Below are 10,845 nucleotides of genomic sequence, written 5' to 3' on the forward strand. Positions count from 1 at the left end.
ATCTGTTTCTTTAATAAGTGACTGAAGAAATGATTTAAGAAAGTTGTACCCATAGAATAGAAATAAGATCTTAATTTGTGTATTTGATATTTTGACAAGGGAATCACAACGGTTTTTAAAAGTATATCCTGTGTGTGTGTGTGTGTCTGTGTGTGTGTGTGTGTGTGTGTGATCCCAATGGGTTCATTGAACTTTATCAGACATTGATACTCAAAATACTGTAGTATTTTCTGACATCTCTTTGTATTTTTTACTGACATCCCTTGGACAAGCCTTAGGAAACTTTCTTTCAAGTGAACATTGGACTTTTTAAATTAGGATGACTCTAAGGCAAAATAAAAGTGTTTGGCATTTTTTCTAATTAATATAATTTAAGAACCAGCTGATATTTTAAACATTTTAATGAGCAATGTTTTTCAAGTTTGCAAAAATTTAAGGTTTAATGAGGAAATTTATTTCATAGTAGTTTCAGCTTTCTAGTTAGATGGTCCTCTTTTGACTTAACTCTTAGTGAGGTTTAAAGTCCTCCTCACAAATTCCAAATAATGGAATTTACAGAATTTCTAGGCTGAAATCCAAAATTCTCATTGCTGTAAGAAGTGTTGCAAAATGATCTTAACTTTCTTTTTCCATTTAAACTTACCTACCATTTCCCCTTTGCCTCTCTCCCCAAATGAATCTTGCCCAACATTCATTTTGGCCGTTCACTTTTATCCAAAGTAGCCATGAAAATCTCTGTTTCCATTGCTTTACTAATACCTCTCCAAATTCTTTTAACCATTTGTTCATTTATTAATCCATTTATTCACAAATTATTTTTCAAGGAGTACTACATGTCAGGCACTGCTCTGGGCCCCTGAGTTATGCCATGAACAAAGCAAGTGAAGGTGATCAGAAATGGTCACATTTTAGATATTATGATGACATGTGGAATTTGAAAGAAAGAGAAGAGTCAAGAACAACTTTAAGGTGTTTAGCCTAAGCAACCGGAAGGATGGATTTTCCATCAATTGGGCTAAGGACGTTTGGTGAAATATATTTTGGAAATACATAGAAGTAGGGATATAGATAGATAGTAGATAGATAGATAGATAGATAGATAGATAGATAGATAGATAGATAGATATAGATAGATGGGAAAAGACTGCCTCTTGCATAAATGGTGTTGGGAAAAATGGACAGCTATGTGCAAAATAATTATACTACTTTCTCACACCATACAGGAAAATAAACTCATAACAGATTAAAGACTTAAATGTAAGACCTGAAACTGTAAAACTCCTAGAAGAAAATATGGGCAGTACACTCTTTACCATCAGTCTTATCAATGTTATTTTGGATCTGTCAAGTCAGACAAGGGCAACAAAAGCAAAAATAAACAAACATGACTACTTGAAACTAAAAGCTTCTTCACAGCAAAGGAAACCATCAACAAAACAAAAAGGCAGTATAATGAATGGGAAAAGATTTTAGCAAATGATATATCTGACAAGGTGTTAATATCCAAAATATACAAATAACTCACACAATTCAGCACCAACAAACAACCTGATTAAAAAATGAGAAGAGGACCTGAATAGACATTTTTCCAAAGAAGACAAACAAGTGGCCCACAGACACATGAAAAGATGCTCAATATCTAATTATCTGGGAAATGCAAATCAAAACCACAATGAGATATTACCTCATGCCTTTCAGAATGGCTATTATCAAAAAGACAACAAATTACAAGTGTTGGCTAGGATGTGGTAAAAAAGAAGCTCTCATGCACTGTTGTTGAGATTTTAAGTTGGTTCAGTCACTATGGAAAACATTATGAAGGTTCCAAAAAAAATTAAAAATAGAACTTCTGTGTGAACCAGCATTTGTTTTTTGGTTGCACCATGAGACATTCAGGATCCTAGTTCCCTGACCAGGGATTGAACCCTTGCCACCTGCAGTGGAAGCACAGAGTCTTAACCATTGGACAGCCAGAGAAGTCCCTGAACCAGCATTTTTACATCTGGTTATTTACCCAAAGAAAAAAAAAATATTCAAAAAGATATATGCAGCATTATTTTCATTGCAGCATTGTTTACAATTGCCAAGATATGGAAACAACCTAGATGTCTATCAGTCGATGAACAGATTAAAAATATGTGATATTTATATACAATAGAATATACTTAGTGATACCAAGCACGATCCTGTGGGGCACAAAAGCCTTCCTGTGTCCCCCATTTCTTTGATTACAGGAAATGGGCTTCATTCAGCTTCCATGACATTCCCTGAGTTCCAATGGGCAGGTTCAAGCAGTTGTTAATTAGGGAAGGGAGGGGATGCGAGATAAGGGAGGAACAGTCAAGAGAAACAATAGTGCAGCCTTGGGGCAAGGTCCTGGTTCCCCATCAAGGGATACACATAACAATATCTTTGAGCTGTTTTGCAGATTCTAAAACCCCCACCAGGTGGGAGAAGTTAACTGTATGCTGCACACAAGCATGTAGATCCAAGACCAGTTGGAATCAGAATGTTGATGATGCTGACTCCCACTTACCAATAAGAAGAATGTCCACGAGCTGATCAAGCCTCTTTGAACAATTACTATAAAATTTCTCACTACCCCCTCCAAGTTGGGACATGCAGTTTTGAGGGCTTTAGCCCACTGTGGCCCACTTTACCTGGCAAAGCAATAAAACTGTTCTTTTCTACTTCACTCAATACTCTGTCTCTGAGATTTAATTCGGTGTTAGTGTACAGAGGCCAGATTCGGCTTCATTAGCAATAAAAAGAAATAGAAATCTTGCCATTGTGTCAACATGGATGGATCTAGATCCATGGATGGATCTTGCTAAGGCAGATAGCAAGACAAATACCATATCATCTCACTGACTCGTGGACTCTAAAAACCCAAACAACAAAATGCAAATAGACTCATTGATACAAAAAGCAAACCAGTGGTTGCCAGAGGGGATGGTGGTGGGGGATTTGGTGAAATAAGTGAAGGAGATTAAGAGGTACAAACTTTCAATTATATAGTAAATAAACCATGGGGTTGTAATCTACAGCATAAGGAATATCGTCAGTAATATTGTAATCACTTTGTATGGTGAGAGATAGTTACTGCACTTATCATGTTGATCTTTTCATAAAATATGTAAATGTCAAATCACTGTAGAGTATACCTAAAACTAACATAATAGTGTACATCAACTGTATTTCAATAAAAAGATTTCACACTGACATTATGCTGAATTGATATATTAAACAATAAGTAGCAACCACTCTAGATGTATTGGTCACCCCTTTGTATTTCTTTTACTTTTTGTAGTGATATGTTTTGACTCCTTCTTTGTGTATCTTCTATAGGTATGTCCTTTGCGTTACAGTGAGGCCTTCATAAAATGTCTTATAACAATCTATTTTAAACTGATAACAACTTAATTTCAATCATATATAAAACACTACACTCATTTATTCCTCCGTCACAGTTTATGTGATATGACAATTTACATGTTTTAATTGTGTATCTATAATACTAACAAATTTTGTACTTAATTATTTTTAATAGTTTTGTCTTTAACTTTTATACTAAAATCACATGTGACTTACATACTACCTTTGTAGCATTACAGACTTATTTATTTGTCTATATATCTGCGTTTACCAGTATTTTATACTTTCATATACATTGATGTTGCTATTTAGTGCACAATAGCAATTCTTTAATATGCAAGAGATCATGAATTCTGGTGGTCAACTAGCTGTTTCTGCCATATTTTCTGACACACGAGTGACAAAATGCAGGCAGTTGTGCTGTTCATTGAATTTGTATGGCAGTAGTACCTATTATGAAGGCATACACCAATGAAAAGAACTCGAGCCCATAAAAGGGTATACCCTATAGAGTGGAAAATGGAAGCAAGTCTAAGTGGTAGGTATTCTTTGCATAGTGATATTTTAGCATCACATGCAACCCAGGCTTAATAAAAAGCACAAAACTTCTAGTTGCTGATCACTTTATTAAGGCAAAACTGGAATAATCTACAGAGAGGGGTTTTAGTATATGAATGATACAGATCTAAATAGTCGTTTGGAGAAAATTGTAATTGTTTGGAAGAACATGTATAGCTTCATTCAAGCAAAATGAAGATACATGTCATTTTTGTTTTCTATCCAGATCATTATATGCTTGAAAAATAATTTTTGGAAAGCACAAAAATTAGTTGATGCAAATTTTAAAAGTTTAGTTTGCTTGAACAATCTCACTTAAGCTTGTGTTCACACTCACAAAATAACTATTATCGTATGGTAAAGAAGAGGAAAGAAAAAGGAAATTAATTTCAAAGAATCCAGAAAAACTAGAGAAGCAGCCTTTAGAAAGAATTCTAAGAAAATGTATTAAATAATGCTATGCTTGCTTTCCAATGAGAGTAAAGATATGCTGAGTTTTTTGTTTGTTTGGTTTTTGTTTTGGCTAGTGCCCTTTATCTCCATCAAACCTTAAGTTCATGTTTTATCACTGTTATGAAGCCAAGTTACCATTGCAGAACTCATCTCATAACCAGAATCCAGAGACAATAGAGTTTTGGAAACCACAGGGAGATCAGACAACCATGATTAGAGAAAATATCATTTTACCTAATAGTAATAGGGGAAATTACTATGTAGTCTACCTTTACTCATTGATTATTAATATTGATCCCTCTGAAATACTTAATTGCAAATTGTTTATATAAATGTAACATCTCCATTACTCAGTCAAGCTACTTCTGTAAGATAGCAAATTCATTGATCCATTCAGTGAATCAGTCAGTCAGTTATTTATGTGTTTAATATATGTTTATTGTTTCCTGCTACATTCAACAGTTTTGTGATATGTTCCGGAGAGACCAAGAAGAAACAATTTTCCTTGTTCACATAAAATTTGAAGCCTTTTGTAGGAGTCAAATAAATGGACATTACCACTAAATATTGATGAATCATGGAAATTCTTGAGAAGGTTGGTGACCATGAGAAACTCAAAAACATTGTGAAGACAAAATGACAAATCTTTGTCATTGGCCAGTTTGATTGATTTGATAATTAACTGTTTGTTTAAGAAAGCTCTGCTACTCAACTCTGCAAAAAAAGCTTAGGAATTTGAAACCCAGGAACTCTACAACAGGTGGTCAGTCTTTAGGCGCCAGAGGAGGGGAACACACTGATGCTCTGTTTCTTCCCACCCATTTCTTGATTCCTTTTTTTTCATCAAGTAAGCCTATATATATCTGAAGCCATCAAACACAGCTTAATTTGGGGGTGGGGGAGCTTTAGATCCAAACTATACTTAAAAACTTACAGAGGCTTAACAACACTTCACCCTAAAATTAGTTAAATCTCTTCCCCCAGATTATCTGGAATTAACTATAAAGTATTTTAATATGAATATGAAATGAAATATAGTGGAATCATAGGAAAAGAATGAATAAATATTCCTAACAATAAGAATATAAAAACCACTATTCAAGGGTGCATTGATTTTTAAAAACTCTGATAAAACAAACCAAATATTGAATGTATTTCAAATATATTTATTTTACTTCAAATTGTGTCACCTCAGGACTCAGCAACACATCAGGGTATTAGTAAAAATAAATATTATCTTTGAAAAGAAAAGGCTGGCCACACGGACTACCTGATTGAGTTCACATACATAGTGAGAGGAATTGCATAGGAAAATAATGGGATTGTGGTTTATTATATCACTAAATTTTAGCAAAATATTTTCAGCATTTGGTTTTGATACTATATAATAATTAACAGTTGTTTAAAAACCTGATCTCTCTTATGGCAATCTCACTATTTTAGTGCCAACTTTTACAAAATGGGAATAATTAAAATATCTCTAAGAAATATTTACAAAAGCAAATAATTGCAACCTTTATTCAAAGCATGAGCATAAATGGCACAATTCCATGTTTTCAAAGGATTAATAAAATATATGCTTTTCTTTTAGGAATATGTGTTGATACTTTCTTATTTAACAGAAAGCAGATTTTTATTTCTCATATCCTAGGAACAGCTACTCTTATAAGCAGACTGACTTCAATGAGATAAATTTTAAAAAATATATACTTTAAAGAAACATGGAAGGAAATCTTGTCATTTATTTTCAAATGCGTAGGTACAACACATTGGAATTCTCAGGCATAGTCATTTCCCAAAAGCCTTAATAAAAGAGTTGTACAAAAATGTAGAAATACCAGTTAGAAATTTTTAATGCTAAGCTGAATAACCATTTTCATAATCTTATCTGCTCAGCAATCTATCTTCAGACAAGAAAAGAGAAAGCAGTTTCAATGCAGTTACTCTCTTCCAAGACCCAAGAGGAAAAAAAAAAAAAGATATTCTAGTTTTCTAGCAAAATAATATTTTTTCTCTCAATTCGGTTGTAAGCCCCATGCTTTCTCTATCTTGTAATATGCATTAGCATTAGTTGATTGAATATTCAATGCAATGACACTTCCAAAAAACTCTCAAAATAAGATTTTGTGATTTAGAATTTGCGTTATTTGGAAAGGGAGTAAGGTTATCTTCAGCCACTTATTTTCAGAACATAAGTAATGTTTATTATGTGACGTTTCTGAGTGTGTGTGTGTGTAAAAGAGAGAAACAGGGAGACAGAGAGAGAGAGAGAAGAACAGCAAGGGAAATATATGGCCTCAGGATGGCCTTTCATCCACAGGAAACCATAAAAAAAAAATACCTGACACAGCTGCTGAAATGTGTCATAATTGAAGCATGCTCATAATTGAAATATTTTTATTACTATTTGCTTGGGAGTATGAGTCATATTAAAGTTTTTAGGCAATTTTTTTTTTTATCATTTTGTTTCCATATATTTTCTTCAGCTGAATTATGTTTCTTTTGTTGGCCACTTTCCTTTGGCTTGATTGACACACCCATTTCATAGCCAAAACCTTATGGTAATTATGAGAATTTTAAATTATCTTTTTTCAGTATGGTGGCAAAAATTTTTTGTTACATATCTGTTCACTGTTTCTTAATTTACTATAAGTTTAAAATGTCGCTGGTGCTTTTTTTACCTACCATGTAGTGTGTACAAAAAACTAAAATAAATATAATATTTTATTGGAATATATAAACTGAAAAGTCTTATAATTTTCAGGAATTAGACTAAACAGGAAAGGGACTAAATCTGTAAAATCTTTGTATGATTTTTCTGTACATATATTGACATTTTATTCATTGCAGTTTACTTTTTCACTAGATGTAAAATATTTTATTTGATTGATGATAGTTTTTTTAGGACCTTATATTCTATCTTTTTTGGTTGTTGTTGTTCAATGAATATTGGTTTAGAAAGGCACACCTCAGAGGTGTTGTGAGTTTGGTTCCAGACCACCACAATAAAGTGAATATTGGAATAAAAAAGTCACAAAATATGTTTTGGTTTCCCAGCGCACATAAAATTTATGTTTACACTATAATGTAGTCTAGCAATGTGCAATAGCATTATGTCTAAAAAACCAACATACATACCTTAATTAAAAATACTTTATTGCTAAAAAAGGCTATCATCTGAGCCTTCACCGAGTCATAATCATTTTGCTGGTGGAGGGTCTTGCCTTGATGTTGGTGACTGCTGACTGATCAGGGTTGTGGTTGCTGAAAGTTGGGGGTCACTGTAGACATTTAAAATAAGACACCAATGAAGTTTGCCAAATCAATTGACTCTTCCTTTCATAAATAATTTCTCTGGATCATGCAATGCTGTTTGATAGCATTTTACCCACAGTAGAACTTCTTTCTACAATTGGAGTCAATCCTCTCTAACCCTGCCTCTACTTTATCAACTAAGTTTATGTCATTTGCTATCTTTTCAACAGTCTTCACAGCATCTTCACCAGGAATACATTCCATTTCAAGAAACCACTTTCTTTGCTCATTCATAAGAAGCAACTCCTCATCTGCTGAAGATTTATCCTGAGATTGCAGCAGTTCAGTCATACATACAAAATGTATTTCTTAAATAATAACACTTGAAAGTTGAAATTACTCCTTGATCTATGGGCTGCAGAATGGCTGTTGTGCTATCAGGAATGAAAACAGCAATAATCTTATTGTACATCTCCATCAGAACTCTTGGGTAACCAGCTGCATTGTCAATGAGCAGTCAGATTTTGAAAGGCTTTTTTTTTTTTTTCTTTTTTTAATTTCTGAGTTTTGGGTCTCAACAGTGGGCATAAAATATTCAGTAAATCATGTTGTAAAGAGATGTGCTGTCATCCAGAGTTTGTTGTTCCATTTATAGAGCACAGACAGAGTAGATTTCACATAATTCTTTTTTTTTTTTAACATCTTTATTGGAGTATAATTGCTTTACAATGGTGTGTTAGTTTCTGCTTTATAACAAAGTGAATCAGTTATACATATACATATGTTCCCATATCTCTTCCCTCTTGCATCCGCCTCCCTCCCACCCTCCCTATCCCACCCCTCTACGTGGTCACAAAGCACCGAGCTGATCTCCCTGTGCTATGCGGTTGCTTCCCACAAGCTATTTTATGTTTGGTAATGTATATATGTCCATGCCACTCTCTCACTTTGTCACAGCTTACACTTCCCCTTCCCCATATCCTCAAGTCCATTCTCTAGTAGGTTTGTGTCTTTATTCCCGTTTTGCCACTAGGTTCTTCATGACTTTTTTTTTTTTTTTCCTTAGATTCCATATATATGTGTTAGCATACTGTATTTGTTTTTCTCTTTCTGACTTACTTCACTCTGTATGACAGACTCTAGGTCCATCCACCTCACTACAAATAACTCAATATCGTTTCTTTTTATGGCTGAGTAATATTCCATTGTATATATGTGCCACATCTTCTTTATCCATTCATCCGATGATGGACATATAGGTTGCTTCCATGTCCTGGCTATTGTAAATAGAGCTGCAATGAATATTTTGGTACATGACTCTTTTTGAATTATGGTTTTCTCAGGGTATATGCCCAGTAGTGGGATTGCTGGGTCATATGGTAGTTCTATTTTTAGTTTTTTAAGGAACCTCCATACTGTTCTCCATAGTGGCTGTATCAATTTACATTCCCACCCCTCGAATGTTTGAAATGGTAAATAAGCATTGGCTTCAACTTGAAGTCACCAGCTTCATTAGCCCCTAATAGAAGAGTCAGCCTGTCCTATGAAGCTTTGAAGACAGGCATTTACTTCTCTCTAGCTATGAAATTCCTAGATGACATCTTATTCTAATAGAAAGCTGTTTTGTCTACATGAAAATATGTTATTTAGTGTAGTCATCTTCATTAATCTTCTTAGCTAGATCTTCTGGATAACTTCTTTCAGCATCTATATCACCACTTGCTGCTACACTTTGCACTTTTATGTCATAAAGACGGCTTCTTTTTCCTCACACCTCATGAAGCAACCTCTGCTTACTTCAAACTTTTCTTCTGCAGGTTCCTCGCCTCTCTTGCCTTCATAGAATTGAAGAGAGTTAGAGCCTTGCTCTGTATTAGGTTTTGGCTTAATCGTACGTTGTGGCTGGTTTGATCTTCTATCCAGACCACTAAAACTTTCTCCATATCAACAATAAGGCTCTTTCACTTTCGTACCATTTGTGTGCTCACTGAATTAGCACTTTTTATTTCCTTCAAGAACTTTTCCTTTGCGTTCACAACCTGGTTAACCTTTTGGCACAAGAGACTTAGCTTCCAGCTGATCCCAGCTTTCAACCTGCCTTCCTCACTAAGCTTCATCATTTCCAGCTTTTGATTTAAAGTGAGAGATGTGTGACTTTCTCTCACTTGAACACTTAGAGCTATTTTGTAGGGTTATTAATTGGCTTAATTTCAATGTTATTGTGTCTCAGGGAATAGGGAAGCCCAAGGAGATGGAGAGATTTGGGGGCAAGGCCAGTTGATGGAACAATCAGAACACACACATTTATCAAGTTTGCCATCATCTGTGAATGCTGTTTGTCATGCCCCAAAACAGTTACAATAACAACATCAAAGATCACTGATCACAGATCACCATAACAGATATAATAATAATGAAAAAGTTTGAAATAGTACAAAAATTACCAAAACATGACACAGAGACCCAGAGTGAGCAAATGCTGTTGGAAGAAAGGTGCCAATTGACTTGCTCTACACAGGTTTTGCCACAAACCTTTAATTTGTAAAGAATACAATATCTGCAAAATGCAATAAAGTGAAGCAAAATAACATGAGGTATGCCTGTACAATGTCAAACATTATGCTACACATATAGGAGTTAAAATGTATATGATATCAGACGTTTTCCTTACTCCTGTGGAATGGAAGTGTTTTCAATTCAATATTTTCAAATGAGATGGAGACATTGTGTCAATTTCAATAATTATTGCCTGACTATAGATGCATTGTTACAGATAAAGTTTTAAAGAATACATACTTCATTGCAATCAAATTAGTAATTTCATAATTCAAATCCAAATTTAAGACTTTCACAGTGTATGCTGATTTTTAACTAGGAATATGTTATGAGGTGGTATAGTATTTTAATAAAATAAACAGACACACACACAAAAGGAAAATATTCTTGTGGAAAACACTTTTGCTCCAGATTATCACTGACCACACTATAAATAAGTAAATGATCCCTTAACTATATATAAACAGCATCCCCACTCACACCCATACACTAGCCTAATAACACTTTATTTCAATGAGTTTTTAGTTGAAAAATGTTGTTTTGCAATGGATGCTTTTCCCTGCTTCTGTGTAAGATTATAAGGTCTTTAAAATATAAAATGCAGAATTTTGACTTTAGCTCCCACTACAGTTCATTAAATACTTGAGT

General features: G+C 34.1%; 1 pseudogene; it reads right to left on the reverse strand.

Moving 5' to 3' along the window:
• Positions 1–7,984: 7,984 nt before the first annotated feature.
• Positions 7,985–9,816, reverse strand: LOC133105010 (tigger transposable element-derived protein 1-like; annotated as a pseudogene).
• Positions 9,817–10,845: the final 1,029 nt, after the last annotated feature.

This window comes from Eubalaena glacialis, chromosome 14 (genome assembly GCF_028564815.1).
Source record: "Eubalaena glacialis isolate mEubGla1 chromosome 14, mEubGla1.1.hap2.+ XY, whole genome shotgun sequence".
Lineage (NCBI taxonomy): Eukaryota > Metazoa > Chordata > Mammalia > Artiodactyla > Balaenidae > Eubalaena > Eubalaena glacialis.